This window comes from Rhinoderma darwinii, chromosome 3, assembly GCF_050947455.1.
Source record: "Rhinoderma darwinii isolate aRhiDar2 chromosome 3, aRhiDar2.hap1, whole genome shotgun sequence".
In the NCBI taxonomy this organism is placed as follows: Eukaryota; Metazoa; Chordata; class Amphibia; order Anura; family Rhinodermatidae; genus Rhinoderma; species Rhinoderma darwinii.
Window position 1 is genome coordinate 135,029,540 of NC_134689.1, and position 17,804 is coordinate 135,047,343.

Here is a 17,804-nt window from a genome sequence, read left to right on the forward strand (position 1 = left end):
AAAATTCACCCCAACATTTGTAAAGCATCTTCTCCCGATTACGGGAATACCCCATATGTGGTAATAAACTGCTGTTTGGACCCACGGCAGCGCTCAGAATGGAAGGAGCGCCATTTGGATTTTGGAGCACAGATTTTGCTGGATTGGTTTTTAGTGCGATGTCGCGATTGCAACCCCTGGAGGGAACAAAATAGTAGAAACACCCCAAAAGTGACCCCATTTTGGAAACTAGACCCCTCAAGGAATTTTTCTAGGGGTTTAGTAAGCATTTATACCACACAGGTCTTTTGCAGAATTTAGTAGAATTAGGCCGTGAAAATGAATATAAACATTTTTGTCCACTAAAATGTTGAATTTTTTCATTTTCACAAGGGATAAAGGAGAAAAAGTCGCCCTAAATTTGTAACGCAATCTCTCCCGAGTATGACAATACCCCACATGTGGTAATAATTTATTTTTTGAATAGAAATTAATTAACCTTTGCAGGACTGATCCTTTTTTGCTTTTCCATTTTAGTTTTTCACTCCCCGCCTTCCAAACGCCATAACTTTTTTATTTTTTTATGTTTTGCAGCGTTTGCACAATAAAATCACTTCGTTATAAAATAATTTATTTTCTGTGTCACCATATTCTGAGAGCCGTAACTTTTTTATTTTTCAGTCAAAAAAGTGGTGTAAGGGCTTGTTTTTTGCAGGACAGGTTGTAGTTTTTATTGGTACTATTTTCGGGTATATGCAACTTTTTGATCACTTTTTATTGTATATTTTGGGAGGGGTGGTGACCAAAAAATAGTGATTCTGGCATTGTTTTTAGTTTGGTTTTTTTTGCGGCGTTCACCGTGCGGTAAAAATAACATTATAGTTTTATAGATTGGGTCGTTACGAATGCGGTGATACCAAATATGTGTACTGTTTTTTAACGGTTTCATTTTTCCCTATAATAAGAGACTTATTATAGGAAAAAAAAATCTTTTCTTTTTACACTTTTGTAAAACATTTTTATTAACTTTTTTTTTATTTTTTTATTTACTTTTTACACTTTCTTTTTTTACCTGCAGCTCTGATCGCTGCTAAAATACATTACACTACCTAGGTAGTGTAACGTATTCCAACTGTCACAGTCACTCTGACAGTTAGTCTACGAGGACCAGCCAGAGGCTGATCTTCATAGGCTTGCATACATGGCAGACTCGTTGTCTGGCGCATCAGCAGCCCCCACAATTGCATGGGGGCTGCTGATGTGCTACAAACCCCCTACATGCGGAGATCGTAATCGAGCCCCGCATGTAATGGGTTAATTGCCGAAATCACCGGCAATGAGCCGCTGATCGGCAACTATTGGAGTGTCAGCTGTCAGGGACGGCTGACCTCCCGGTTCCCGATGCACACTGTCGCCGACAGTGTCACAGACACTGTCATCGACAGTGTGCATCGCGAACGGCAGTGACGTCCTGTCACTCTGACAGGAAGTCTATCAGGAGGCTGATCCTGATAGGCTTCCGTACATGGCAGACACGGAGGCCATTACTTGGCCTCCGATCGCCATGCTAGCCATCTGCAAACCTCACGATTGCAATCGATCACCGCAATCAAGGGGTTAATTGCCGGAATCAGCGGAAATAAGCCGCTGATCGGCATACAGTGGAGTGTCAGCTGTCAGGGACAGCTGGCCTCCCGGTTCCCGGTGCACACTGTCGCCGACAGTGTGCACCGGGAACTTTGCAGTAACTGTACGTCCCTGTGCCTTAAGACACTGGTCGCTTGGACGTACAGTTGCGTCCTCGTGTGCCTAGGGGTTAATAATGCTAGATTTGTATCTTTATAGATGTATGCACCCTTTTTCTTCACAAGTACTATTCTTGATAGAATATTTATCTACTTTATATAATGTTATATGCACTTTTAAAGTTTTGTATATGTAAATTTTGTGAATTGACTCCACCTACTGTGGTGCTATTTAAATGCATTGGAAACACATGTTTAACACTGCTTGACAAAGGCTGCATTGAACAGCTGAAACTTTGCATCATCTCTGTTTCACATATGGGAGAATAAATCTGGAATCTTTAAATCTTTGCTGGAGTGCTACTGCCCTTATATGGATAGTGAAGTCAGGGGCTGCAACTTAGAGCGGAATCCTCGGCCATGGCATCGATAAAGAGGATTCCAGCGCTCCAGGAGGAGTGAATGGCAGAGCAGGAAGCGGATAGTTTCCTGCTCTGCTATATTATTCAATTGTATCTGTGTCCTGAGGACGCAGATACAATTGAATGTAGCAGTTGCCGGGACAAGTCCTGGGACAGTAATTTCCCGGGGCTGTCTCTGTCAATTCGGGAGAGTCCCGGCAAATTCGGGACTGTTGGAAAGTTTGGTAGGGTGCCACTTGGAAAGGTTCTTCAATCTGTATATAGACAATAAAGGAATACAAGGCACTCCTCAATTGCGAAAGATAGCTTTTTTGGTTACCAAATTTCATAAATTTCTTTCAGGCAACTGAAAGCAAGCTTCGTTATTAACACAAAACAAACTTCAATTCAATTTGAAGATATCTAAAATAAGATATTCACATAAGCTTAAAGGAACAGTGTTACCACAATTTTTTTTTTAATATGTTAAAGATGTTAGTGCTTTATTAAAAACGTTTGGATTAATTTGTGTGTTTGTGTGTTACTTTTTCTTATTTTTACACTTTTTCTTCCCTATGGGGGCTGCCATTTTTTTTTCCATTTCTGTATGTGTTGATTAACGACACATACAGACATGGAATACGGCAGCTCCAGTCCCATAGGGACTGCGAACGGGGCCCGTTCCATCCACTTCAATGTACGCCATCTGTGTGGGAACGGCGCATGCGCCGCTCCCACACAGTCCAATTTGAAATGCGCGCCGTCCGGCGCCATTTTCCTGTGGACCGGAAGTCGCGGCCGGACAGTAAGATTACTACTTCCGGTCGCGGCTTCCGGACTTGTGCACTTGGACCAGCGGCAGCAGACGGAGCGGACGGGCCGGAGGGAGCCGCGGCGGCAGGAGCAGGTAAGAGATTTCTATGTATGTTCGTGTTTGTGTGTGTTTACTACTGTATGTAAACCTACTACACTGTGTGTTAGCTCAAAAAATGGCGACACACAGTGTAGGAGGTTAGACCGTTGAATCCCCTCGTTTATCCCGGCACTAGCCAGGATAAAGGAGGGGGGGATGCTGAGAGCTCACTAGAGCGAGGGCTTTTTACCCAATTTTGCAGCATAAAGCAATGTGGTTGCTTTACCACATGCAATGCTGCAATTTTGGGAATGGCTCCATCTAGTGACCAGCAATGGGAAATATTATAAATTAGAATCCAATTGAATCCATTTTATAATATTTCCTTACTCGTGAAAAAAAAAATAAAATAGAACAATGTTTAATCACCTATACACTAATTGTTTAACTAAAAAAAAAAAAAACATGTTTTGCTGCCAACACATTCCCTTTAATGACTTGAACTGTGCCTTACGATGTTTTGGTCCATCTGGGACCTTTTCCTGTCGCGTCTATGCATATAAAACATCAGTAGGCGATCAGAAAACAACATGAATTAAAGCGTATATATTACAATTAATGTTACCTCAATTATACAGCACATATAAATATCGTTGTATCAAGTATGGTCTATATAAACAATTAAAAATTATCAGCTGTATGCTATAGATAGGGGCTTAAAACTATACTGGTGCTGAGATTGGTTGTTATTCAACCACACTAGTATAATATAGACTTACTCTAGACCCTTTTTAAACAAATCGGAATATAGACAAAATACACATAATCACTAATTAGATATTATATAATAGAAATAATATTACTCTCTAGCAGGAATTAAGCTAGATAAGTACTAAAATGCACAAGGTTTCAATCAAGCTCTTAAAGTATATGAGGGTAAAACCTGGAGTCTAATAAAGGCCAGTGTATACGTGGACATCCACGCATGCGGTGTGCTAAAGTAGCCATAGCAATTAGACGCCACAGAGGTAGAAACTACATGTGGAAGCTGTACGTTATGATGTAGAACATCAATCTAGGTTACCAAAAGGGAGCGTGGGAAAACAACAGGACCTTGTATATGCCCAGGGCTGGCATTAGGGGAGGGCAAACTGGGCAATTACCCAGGGCCCCTATTCTCTCAGGGCCCCCTGCTGACTATAGCAGCCATAGCGTCTGCTACAGGGCCCATGGCATGAGGTGGTCCACACTATCCAGCACATGCCTCATGCCCGTTGGCGTCGCTAGCACCGGAGGGGGCCCTGGTGCTAGCGACTGCCGCATTCAATTGTATCTGCATCCGTTAGGCCTGCAGCCTATAAAACACTGGGACGGAGTCCCTGCGCAAACCGGCATGATGACGTCATTGTATCATGCTGGCCTACGCAGGGGTCCTGTCTCTAAACTAGACTTGCGTGTGGCCTACAACCTTATCTGAATTGGTCAAGGTGACGAATGGAAGACGACATTTAACACTCGAGATGGGCACTATGAGTACCTGTTGATGCCCTTCGGCCTGTGTAACGCTCCCGCGGTCTTCCAAGAATCTGTCAATGATATCTTCTGAGATCTCCTCTATGTCTGTGTTGTAGTCTATCATGACATTTTAATTTTCTCCCCAGATCCGACGACACATCGAAGGCATGTCCGTCAAGTCCTTCTGCGATTAATCGCCTGTATGCCAAGTTGGAGAAATGTACTTTGAAAAAAATTCTTTGCCCTTCCTGGGTCTCAAGATGGACCCTGAGAATGTGAAGTCCGTCCTGGAGTGGACACGTCCTGAGGGCCTGCGGGCCATATAGTGTTTCTTGGTATTCGCTATCTTCTACCGGCAGTTTATCCCAAATTTCTCTTCACTGATGGCCCCCATCTCTACCCTTACTAAGAAAGGTATGAACGCCAAGGTGTGGACTTCAGAGGCAGAATCAGCATTTAATAGCCTCAAGAATGCCTTCACTGCAGCCTCGATCCTCCATCACCCTGACGTGTCTCGGCAGTTCTGATTGGAGGTGGATGCTTCTTCCGTTGGTGCAGGTGCACTTCTGTTCCAGAGAGGCTTCAAAGGAAAGGCAGCAGTATGTCGCTATTACTCGAGACTTTTTCCTCTGCAGAGCGCAATTACTCTATTGGGGATCGGGAGTTACTGGCCATCAAATTGGCCTGGTGGAGTGGAGACATCTGCTTGAGGGCGCATCTCACCCCAACCTGATATACACCGACCACAAGAACCTCACCTATCTCCAGTCGGCTAAACAGCTAAACCCCCGTCAAGCCAGATGGTGGCTGATCTTCACCCGTTTCCAATTCGTGCTCCACTGCCGTCCCGCTAACAAAAATGTGAGGGCCGATGCCCTGTCCAGGTCGTTTGAAACGGAGGACACTGTGGAGCCCCCTCAAAGTATCATGAACCCGTCCTGCATTGTCATATCCAATCCTTTGCAAGTTAGAGACATCCCTCCGGGAAGAACTTATGTTCGGGTGGCAGACATGAGAAGAATTCTCTGCTGGGGACACCACTCTAAACTGGCTGGGCACGCTAGTGTTCGTAAAACCTGAGACCTGATTACTCGTCATTTCTGGTGGCCAACACTGCCCAAAGATATTGTGGAATTTGTCCCTTCCTGTACTGTGTGTGCTTCCAACAAGGTTGCTCACTCCAAACCTGCCGGTCTGCTCCAACCTCTGCCTGTAACCAATGCCCCTTGAGAGCACATTGCAATGGACTACTTTGTCACAGGCCCCCCCCCCCACCTCAGCAGGATGCAATACTGTCTGGGTGGTGGTGGACCGGTTTTCGAAGATGGCACATTTTATCCCACTGACTGGCCTACCTTCTGCTCCACGACTGGCAAATCTCTTTTATTCAGCATATCTTCCACTTGCAAGGCTTGCCCCTTCACATCGTGTCTGATCGGGGGGGAGGGGGGTTCAATTTACCTCAAAATTCTGGAGAGCCCTCTGTAAACTCCTGGATTTGAGATTAGAATTTTCCTCAGCCTATCACCCCCAGTCCAATGGTCTAATGGAGAGGAGTAACCAGATGATGGAGAATTATCTCCGCCACTTCATCTCCATGCAGTATGATAACTGAGTACAGCTTTTTTCATGAGCCAAATTCTCGTATAACAACCATACAAGTGAGTCCACCACTTCCACACCATTCTACATTGTGTACGGTCAACATCCTAGAATCCCTTTTCCTGTGTCGGCTACATCTCAGGTACCCACAGCTGACTCTGCATTTAGGGACTTTCTGCAACTCTGGCAACAGACCCAGTCCTCTATTCTGCTGGCAGTCGATCGCATGGAGCGAAAAGCGGATATAAAAAGAAGAGAGCCGCCCTAGTATCTTCCGGGTACCAAAGTCTGGCTATCCTCTAGGAATATCCGTCTGAAGGTGCCTTCATACAAATTTGTTCCCAGGTTCCTCTAACCTTTTGAGATCCTGCAACAGATTAACCCTGTTTCCTATAAGCTTCGGCTGCCTCCTACTCTCAGAATCCACAACTTCTTTCAGGTGTCATCCCTCCTGAAGCCTGTGGTTCTGAATCGCTACACTAAAACTCCAAGCTCTACAGTTGCTCCCAGCGGTTCTTCCGATGTGTTCGAGGTAAAGGAGATCCTGGACTTCAAGAAAGTAGGAGGAAGAACTTTTTATTTGGTGGATTGGAAGGGGTCTTGTCCATAGGAGAGGTCCTGGGAGCTAGAAGAGAGCCTCAATGCCACTACCCTCATTAAGAAATTGCTCTCTCGGTCTGACTGCGGACCGTTGTTCTGACTCACCCCTCAACGGCCGTGACCATGGATCTGTGAGTGCTGGCCCGCATCTCCTCCCCAGGAGCACTAATCACTCTGAACTATAAAAGGGGCTGTGCCCTTTCACTCCTTGCCTGAGCGTTGTTTGTATTCCTATGTTAGTCTTGCAAATGGACCCTTAGTCGTATCCTGTTCCCTGTGTTCCTATGCTCTGCTACCTGTATCCTCTGTTCCGTGCTGTATTTGTTCCTGTGCCATCTCTTTTTTTTTTGGCACTATTTACAAGGGGTGGGTGTGGCACTATCTACAAGGGGGGAGTGTGGCACTATGTACAAGGGGACGGTGTGGTATTATCTACAGGGGGTGTGCATGGCGCTATCTATAAGGGTCTGTATGTGGCACTATCTACAGGGGGCTGTGTGTGGCACTATCTACAGGGGGTGTGGCACTATCTACAAGGGGGGAGTGTGAACTATCTACAGGGGGGCTGCGTCGCACTATCGACAATGGGAGGTGTGTGGCACTATCTACAGGGGGGTGTGTGGCACTATCTACAAGGGGAGGTGTGGCACTATCTACAGGGGGGTGTGGCACTATCTACAAGGGGGGAGTGTGAACTATCTACAGGGGGCTGCGTGGCACTATCTACAGGGGGAATGCATGGCACTATCTACAGGGGGGGTGTGGCACTATTTATAAGGGGGGTGTATGGCACTATCTACAAGAGGAGACTGTTCATTATTTCACCATATATATTCTCATTAACCTCAGTTATCCAATCTGTTTAGTAAGGCACTGACATCTTTATTTATTTTCTTTTAATTTATTCTCATGTTAACTACTTTATATAACTATATCGCTTATAAAATGTACAAATGGTTTTATGCTCGAGTTACATAAAAAAAAAATTACAAAAAAAAATTACATGTCATTGATTGGTAGAGTAAGCAAACCTGCCAAGGGTGAAGGTAATGTCGGGAAAGTGGTTGGGGGGGCAAACTGAATCTTTGCCCCGGGTGGTGGAGAACCTAGCTACGCCTCTTGTGCCGTTTACTTCGCCTGCTGGCTTACACCACGTCTGGTGTCAACCGCCATGTTTGGCATCTCCTGCTGCCAAGATGCCATCTGTGCCTAAGCTGTTGCTACTGTCTGGACTATTACACTATTACAGGTACTCTTGTGCTTGGACTGTATATTGACTTGGTACACTGCTGTTGCGCCAGCTACTTCTCCGCTATGGCGGTGCAGCACAGTGGGTCCACATACCCACAGATCGTGACAGTCCGGATGCTGCATGGTGTCAGGACCTTGTATGCGCTGGCGCACAAGTCATGGCGCTGCCAGTATCAGCTTCTTGTGTGCTGAGCCCTGAAAGCAGAGGTGTTGCTAGGGTCTTAAAAGATATGGGGAACAAGGCCCCAAGTTAGAACTTGGGCAAAAATGGGAGAGTCCAGCATGCGGTTACATGTTCTCTGCTCCATCATGCATGAGGAAGCGTGATAGGATTTTGAGTGGTGAGCTGGCAATCAAACCTTGTTTTGTAATGCCAAAGGCATATGCTCCTCCCTAAGAAAAAAATAAAAAATTGTAATATATACTCACTGCATATATGTATTTATTTAGTTTTAAAAAGTACCACATAATAACACTATACAATGGCCAAATAATACTGCCACATATTGAACACTACCATTACCACTACACAGGTGATCCTTAGACCATATTAGTGAATACAGTAATGTAAATCCAGTGACTCGCAGTTGAAATTTTTTCATGATATGAGTCGTTTACTTTTCCTGACATGTGGCAATGACTGCCACAAAGACTTCTTAGGGCCAAGACTCGTCTCTGCAGATTTGGTTGCCCAGGAATCTTTGGTCCCCTGCTTTTCCAGAACCCCCTCACCAATTCCACACCTGCACAAACTCCATATCCTGCTGCTGCACCATTTGCCCGTTTTGATGTACTTACTATTTTACACAGTGCCCAAAATACTGCACATCAGAAAAAATGAAGTTAGAACTTTAGTTACCCTCAAAAAATAATTGTGCCTTACAGATATTGCCCCTGAAAACAATAGTGTAGTGGTATCCCAGTAAAGGTGACCAGACAATAATGGTGCTCCACATAGTAAAAGTGCTATATTTGTGCCACACAAAGTAATAATGCCACATTTTGTACCCCACACAGTAATAGTGCTCCCACCCAGTAATAATTGATGACCTAATGAAGGGACCTCAGCTGAAATGTGTTGTCTTTGTTTCAATAAAAAATATTCTGACTCAAGCAAGAAGATTGAGATTGACGTGCTAGATGTCCAGTCCCTGTACTGCAGCCATTACCTTTCTCTACAAACACAGTAATAGTGATCTTGTCAGTACCCCTACACTGGAATCATTTATTTAAATAACATTTTGCTTACTTTTTGAGATGCAGATTCTATGCATCGACTTTAAATATAATTAGCATCTCTGTGCTTATAGACAAATTTGTCAGTGTGCTGGAACGACAGCTCGGCTGATATCGGCTCCTGTGTATCTCTGACGCAGCGTCGGACTGGCCCACCAGAGGATTTGGCTCTCTGCCCTGCCACTTCTTCTTGTAGGCCACAGACTGTTTAAGGCCTGTGGCTTACTAGCAGTCGGGAGGACGTCAGTGTTCCAGCGCAGGTGACACAATGGCGTCACTGCATCGGGCAACAGACATTATTTCCATCTGGGGCACTATAAATGGTGAGTTTTTGTGGAGGGAGGGGAATAGGTCGGAAGGTGAGTGGTAGAGAAAGAAGTTGTCATGGCGGTTTTGTCCGGATGAAGAGGAAAATAGATAGTGAACGACTCCAATATGAGAAGACATCACTGGATTTCATTGTACTGTTGTTCAACTTAGATTTGATCGTATTAGGGTTAAATATGCTGTCAGAGGCACGCTGTACCCATTGTCGGCAGTATCGTCATTTCACCATTCTGACGGATTCAGCTGAAACCGCCAAAAAACAGCTACTATGTAAAGTGAATGCATTAAAGCTATATCTCTAAAAGTAAGCAACATTTTTTAATAAAAATATATTAGAAATATATTTTTTACACAATACATGCAAAAATATGCTCTCAAAACTTTACACAGCCTTTAATATCTATTTTTCACAGAAATAGCATGACATTGCACATGCTAATACACTCAGAACACTAATGATAAAAACAGACAAAAGAGTGCATGCCCATACACTTAGAAACTGGATCAACAACATGGTAATGCGCATCCTCCTATACTTAGTGTCTACCTTTCCAAACGGTATGTTATTGCGCATGCTCTTATACTTCAAGTTTTGGTTATCAGATCCATACTTATGTTTATACAGACACATGTGACTATATACAGTACTTTAATAAAAGTATTTGCTCCTCACCAGATTTCATCTATTTTTGCTCATTTATCACATTTAAATGTTTCAGATGATTCAACTAATTTTGATATATGATAACGACAACATGAATAAACACAAAATGCAGCTTTCAAATGATCATTCCATTTGTTTAGGATAAAAAATTATTCAAAACTTATACCACTTATGTGAAAAATTAAACGTAATAACCGCTTGTGCCATCCTTGGCAGTAACAACTGCAATCAAACGTTTGCGATAATTTGCAAAAAGTCTTTTACATTGCTGTGGAGGAATTTTGGTCAACTCTTCTTTGCAGAACTGTTTTCATCTGGCTAGATTGGAGGATTTTTGAGCATGTACTGCCCGTTTAGGATCTTGCCATAGCATCTCAATAGGATTCAAGTCAGGACTTTGACTCTCCAAAATGTAATTATTTTTTTTTTGATCCATTCAGAAGTAAATCTGCTGGTCTGCTTCGGATCATTGTTCTGCTGCATAAACCAACTGCGCTTGAGCTTTAGGTCACGAACTGATGTGTGGACGTTCTCCCCCCCGGATTTTCTGATAGAGCAGAATTCTTGGTTCCATAAATTATGACAAGTCAGCCAGGTTCTGCAGAAAAAAAGTAGCCCAAGGCCATCACATTACCACCCCCATGTTTCACTGTGGGTATGATGTTCTTATGGTGGAATGATGTGTTAGCTTTTATAAACTAGATGTAACGAGACCAATGTTTCACCTTTGACTCATCTATCCACCGAATATTATCCCAAAATATTGAGTTGTTTTTTTTTTTTTTGCAAATGCGAGACGAGCCTTTGTGTTCTTTTTGGTCAGCAGTGGTTTGCCCGTTGCTATTCTCCCATGTATGCCATTTTCGCCTATCGTCTTTCTCATAGTGTATATTGACCTTAACTAAGGCAAGTTAGGCTGGCAGATCTTTTGATGTTCATCTGGGTCCTAAATGAGTTGTCGATGTGCTCTTGGTGAAATTTTGGTAGGCCTGCTACTTCTGGGAAGGTTCACCACTGTTCCAAGCTTTCTCTATTTGTGTATAATGACTATAACTGTGGCTCTCTGGAGTCCCAGAGTCTTAGCAATGGCTTTGTTACCCTTTCCAGATTGTTAGATTTCAATGACTTTGATTTGCATCTGAGGTCTCTTCCCTAGTATTTATAGTATTTATATATTTTAAGATCGTTCCGGTCGCAATTGCTGAGTGGTTTTCCATACTTATAACTTTCTGCATATATACTAGAGAAAAAAGGAGTCCATTACTATAAATTTTTAGCAAAAGTAGAAAATTTCTTTATTGTAAACACAATGAGAGAATCTAAAAAACAATCCAATAACTGGATCAGCGTTTTACATACACATTACTAATGTTATATACAGAAAGTATGTGAAGCATGGAAAATATCCTAGTTTAAATATACTGATTGAAAATGTTTCTGCTTAAATAGGTACATGTCAGGAGAAAGGAGAAATAAATAAAGAAGCTCACTGTAGGCGTTTAGGAAAAAATTAACTGACAAGTACGATCAGTATGTATAATACCCAACAAGACCTTAGTGGTACACTTACCCATGCTAGGTGACATTGTTGCGTGACCCAGAAGGTGAAATAGCACCCCAACGCGCGTTTCGCAAGTAGCTTTTTCAAGGTTGCACAGACAGCTAGCCACATAGAATATTAACCCATTGCGACAATTCATAAATTGTTCTATACTATATTTTTGTCCTTCCACTGGGTTAACAAAAATCTAGCACATGAATGGGATTCCTTTGTAGTCAAATACGTTTTTAGTTTTATTATTTTTAGTGGGGACAAATAGCTATGGACGTATATGTCTGTTAAGTTGGGTCCTCTTCAATATATACTGCTTACCCCTCTCCTATTACCTCTATCAGATCAAGATCAGCCCTCAAGATAGGCTAATGACTGTAAAATATTAGTGACTATTGTAGGGTAGTTGTAGCGTCCACAGCCGCGGACCGTCGTTCTTACCTGCCCCCGATGGCCGCGGCCATGGACCATGGCCAGTGAGTACCGGGTGGCATCTCCCTCTTGAGAGACACCGGCACTCATTTCCACATTGCTGCACCGGTTCCCGAAGGGTGCGCGCGCGCTCGCGTCTTGCCTTAAAGGGCCAGTGCAAACACATGAGTAAGATCTTTAACACATGATCACCCTGGACTATAAAAAGGGCTCTGCCCTTTCACTCATTCCTTAGTGTTGTGCTGTTCCCGTTGTTCCCGTGCCCTGCTACCTGTATCCTGTATCCCGTGCTATATCTGTTCCTGTGCCTTAACCTGCTGGAGTCGTGTTGTGCCACCGGTCACTACTGCTGATATACACCACCCCTGGTGTCTACAAGTTCATCTACGCCGAGCCTCCATTACTGTCTGGATTATTAAAGGTACTAGGACTATTGTTTGGCCAGCTGCTACTCCGCTACGGCAGTGCGGCCTAGTGGGTCCACTTATCCATGGATCGTGATAGTACGCTCAGGCCATGGACCACGCTGGTCAACCCGAGACCATGACAACTTCAAAAGCCATGCAGGCAGACCTGCAAGACCTTCAGTCACGACAAGATCAACTCCTTCTGGCCGTGAACTCCATTGCACAGCGACTGGATGCGTAAGCTGCAGCCATCACGGCACCATTTCCTGTTGCTCCGGCTGTTCCTCCTACTACACCTACTACACCTCCGATACTGTCAGTATCGGTGCAGAGAATTCCTGAACCAGTGCAGGATTCCTGAACCAGTGCGGGATCCATTTCCATCTACATACCAGAGAATTTCCTTCAGATGGCGCAAGGATCGCTTTCATCATCTCTCTCCTTACTGGCAAGGCCTTAGCATGGGCAAATCCTATCTGGGAGCATCAGGGACCAGAGACTCGTGACTTCCAGTGTTTCCTACAGACTTTTCGCATGGTATTTGAGGAACCTGGACGAGTCTCGTCAGCAGCTGCATCTCTGCTGACCCTTCCCAGGGAGACATCTCTGTGGGCGAGTACGCCATTCAGTTTCACACCCTAGCGGCAGAGCTGTCCTGAAATAACAAGGCTTTGGTGGCAACATTTTGGCAGGGACTGTCTTTCGAGATTAAAGATGAACTTGCCGCTTGTGATCTGCCACCTACCTTGGATGACCTCATTCTTCTTGCCACCCGGATTGACATGAGGATCCGGGAGCGATCCCAAGAGGTTCGTTGGGAGAGAAGATTCCCCAGGTTGGGTACTACTTTACAGCAATCACTGTTGCCTTCACCAGTTGTTCCACCAGAGGAGCCTATGCTGGTGGACTGGCTCAAATTGTCAACCAAGGAGAAACGCAGAGGCACTTCAGGACTTTGTATTGCGGCTTCAGAGGTCATGTTGTGCATTTTGTGTCCTCAGAAGCCAAAAAGACTCCAATGCCTAGGATTGGTTGGAGAGACAACCCTAGGTGGAACGGCGCTGAACAAAAAAAATTATCTTCAAGACTGTCCATCCCCGTGACCATAGTGTCCGGAGAGAAGACACACAGGGTCTCTGCCTATCTGGACTCTGGGTCCGCAGCAAACTTCATCCAGAAAGACCTAGTGGATCTTTTAAAGTTACTCACAGTCCCTCTGGAGACGTCTTTGGCTGTTGCTTCTGTGAATGGACTGCCTCTGCCTGACCAGATTGTATCTGAAACCAAGCCGCTGAAGCTCCAAGTTGGAGCCCTAAAGCCGTCAATTCTGTCCTACTGGGCCTGCCTTGTCTCCGACTACATGCCCCAGTCCTGGACTGGAACTCCAGGGAGGTTCTCCAATGGGGCTCCAATTGTCACAGCCGCTGTCTGTTGCAGATCCATCCTGTCCAGCCTCCTCTGCCTCTGTCATTGGCAGGATTGCCCCCTCATTTCTCTCAGTTTGCAGATGTCTTCAGCAAGAATGAGGCTGAGACGCTTCTCCCATACCGGTCTTATGACTGTCCCATTGAACTGGTTCCAAATGTGTCCCCTTCCCCGTGGACGGGTATACCCTCTTTCCTTGCCAGAGACTAAGTCTATATAGGTCTATACCAAGGATAATCTGGAGAGGGGTTTCATACAAAAATCCTCCTCCCTGGCCGGGGCCGGATTCTTCTTTGTCAAGAAAAAGACAGATCTCTTCGACCTGGCATTGACTACCGTGGTCTCAATCAAATCACGGTCAAGAACAAATATCCGTTGTCACTAATTTCTAAACTATTTGATTGCATACGAGGAGCCAAGATTTTATCTAACTAGACTTGCGTGGGGCTTACAATTTGAGTCGGATCCGCCAGGGTGACGAATGGAAAACGGCATTCAACACTCGAGACGGGCACTATGAATACATGGTAATGCCCTTCGGTCTCTGTAACGCTCCCGCGGTCTTACAAGAGTTCGTCAATGACATCGTCCGAGATCTCCTCTATGTCTGTGTTTTGATCTAGCTCGATGATATTCTGATTTATTCTCATCGGAGGCATGTCCGTCAAGTTCTGCTGCGATTAAGGGAGAATCGTTTGTATGCCAAGCTGGAGAAGTGCATTTTTGAGAAAAATTCTCTACCCTTCCTGGGCTACATCATCTGGGACCAAGACCTCAAGATGGATCCTGAGAAGGTGAAGTCCATCCTGGAATGGCCACGTCGTTTTTTTGGGATTCGCCAACATCTACCGGCAGTTTATCCCAAATTTCTCTTCACTGACAGCCCCCATCTCTACCCTCACCAAAAAAGGTATGAACGCCAAGGTGTGGACTCCAGAGGCAGAATCTGCATTCAATAGCCTTGAGTGCCTTCACGTCAGCCTCAACCCTCCATCATCTTGACGTATGTCAACAGTTTTCATTGCAGGTGGACGCCTCCTCTGTTGGTGCAGATGCACTTCTGTTTCAGAGAGATTCCAAAGGAAAGGCAGTGGTATCTGACTATTATTGTAGACTTTTTTCTCCCGCAGAGCGGGATCGGGAGTTACTGGCCATCAAATTGGATCTGGAGGAGTGAAGACATCTACTAGAGGGCGCGGTTCCCCCCATCCTAATATATACCAACCACAAGAACCTCACCTATCTCCAGTCAGCCCAACGACTGAACACCCGTCAAGCCAGGTGGTCGCTGTTCTTCACCCAGTTCCAATTTGTGCTCCACTACCGTTCCGCTGACAAAAATGTGAGGGCCGATGCCCTGTCCATGTTGTTTGAAACAGAGGACACCGTGGAGTCTCCGCAAAGTATTATTGACCCGTCCTTTATTATTCCTGTTAATCCTCTGCAAGTTAGCGACATTCCTCCGGGGAGGACTTTTGTGCGGTTGGCAGACAGGAGGAGAATTCTTCGCTAGGGGCACAGCTCAAAACTCTCTGCAAAGGGGTAGAAGGAAGGACTTTTTATTGGGTGGATTGGAGGGGGTTTGGTCCAGAGGAGAGGTCCTGGGAGCCAGAAGAGAACCTCAATGCTCCTACCGTTATTAAGAAGTTCCTCTCTCGCTCTGTCCCCAAGAAGAGGGGGCATAAGATAGGGGGATACTGTAATGTCCACAGCCGCGGACCATCGTTCTTACCTGCCCCCCCCCCCGACGCCCTGGCCATGGCTGGACGTCATACCCCTTCTGAGAGATGCCAGTATAACGGTTCTCACCGGCTTGTTTGTGGATCCTCGTTGTTATCTGGGAGATGGTGCTTGGTACACAGGAAACGCTTGGCACAGCGGGTAGAGGCGGTCGGATGGAAAGGCAGAAGTCAGGACAGGCAGCAGACGTCGTAAAGGGAATGGAAGCAATAGGTCAAGGCAGGCGACAGGCATCGTAACGGGTATGGAAGCAATAGGTCGAGGCAGGCGGCAGGCAAGGAGAGTCAAGTTCAGGCAGAGGTCAGCAACGGGAAATCCAGACAAAGGCAGAAGGGAAGGAAACAGAGAACCAGGGCACAGGAAAACTCATGGGGAACTTGGTTGAGCAAGCATGGATGAAAGGCATGAGGAACCTTAAATAGGAAGTCTTTGAATTAAGGCGTGCGCTGGCCCTTTAAGACAGAACGAGTCAGCGCACGCGCCCTCTAGTGACTGCAGCCGCACATTGAGTATGACGGCCGCGGAGGGAGGTAAGGGATGCACCTACCTGACGCCGCCCAGGGCCAGCAGATCGTCCGGATCTGGTAAGTGGAGCTCGGGATGAGCATGAGGTAATGAAGGGCACAGGAACTAGAGCAGAGGCCGTGTGGAAGACGGGGAATGGTGCGGCAGCCATTGAAGTACCCCCCCCCCCCCTTTACGCCCCCTCTTTTTTGGCATGCTTGGAAACCTTCGTTCAAAGTCCTTGATGAGAGCTGGGGCGTTGATATTCGCCACGGGCTCCCATGATCTCTTCTCAGGACCATAATCTTTCTAGTACACTAGGTACCATAATCTCCCCCGTGTTCATTTGACATCCAGGATCTCTTTAATTTCAAATTCGGCATCAGCCGCAGGAGCAGGAGGGACAGGAATTTTTTTTGAAAATCGGTTGAGTATAATGGGTTTCAGCAGAGAAATGTGGAAGGAATTAGAGATTTTCAGAGACGAAGTCTGAAAGTTACTGGATTGATTTGTTTTGTTATCTCATAGGGACCCAGAAACCCGAGGAGCTAGCTTGTAACAAGGGGTCTTCAGACGAATGTACCGGGTGGACGGACAGATTTTATCCCCAGGAAGGAGCTGCAGCGGTATCCTGCATCTTTTATCCGCGTCTCTCTAAAACCTGGCTACGGCTTTGTGGATGGACTCCTTGGCCTTCTGCCATATCTGTACAAAGTCACGGTGGACCGTGTTAGCAGCTGGAACCTCAGAAGGCGCAGAGACTGGTAGGCCATACACCAAGAAGAAAAGAGAAGAGCGGGTAGATTCCCCGTATGGTAGTTGTAGACAAATTTGGCCCATGGAAGTAGACTTGCCGAGTCGTCTTGTCGTGGAGACACGAAATTCCTGTGGAAACTTACAAGCATTTGGTTTGTCCGCTCTACTTGACCATTGGTACGCGGAAGAGAAGTCTAGTTTGACCTCCAGCAGTTTGCACAATGCTCTCCAGAACTTGGCTGTGAACTGAACTCCTCTGTCAGAAACAATATGCTTAGGAAGACCATGAAGGCGAAAGATGTGTTTGATAAACGGCGTTGCCAGTCGGGAAGATGACGGAAGGCCTGAGAGGGGTACAAAGTGCGCCATCTTGGAAAAGAGATCCACTACAACCCAGATCAAGGTACACCCAGCAGAACTAGGCAGATCGGTGATGAAGTCCATGGCAATGTGTGACCAGGGAGAGACAGGCACGGGTAGAGGATGCAAAAGGCAAGCAGGTCTTAAATGGGAGACTTTATTCTGAAAGCAGGTGGAGCAGGCTGGAACAAAGTCTTTAGTATCTTGGGACATGGAAGGCCACCAGTGCTGACGGCCAATCAAATTGAGGGTCTTTTTGATGCCAGGGTGCCCAGAAACCCTGGAGGCATGACGCCAACGAAGAACACAATCCCTTTGTTTAGGGGGTATGTAGGTCTTTCCTTGGGGAATGTGTACCACTTCAGCTGGAGCAGCGATCATAATACGTTTAGGATCTATAATAAACTGATGGCTGGGCTCTTGGTCTGTGGGGTCAAAACAGCGAGATAAAGCGT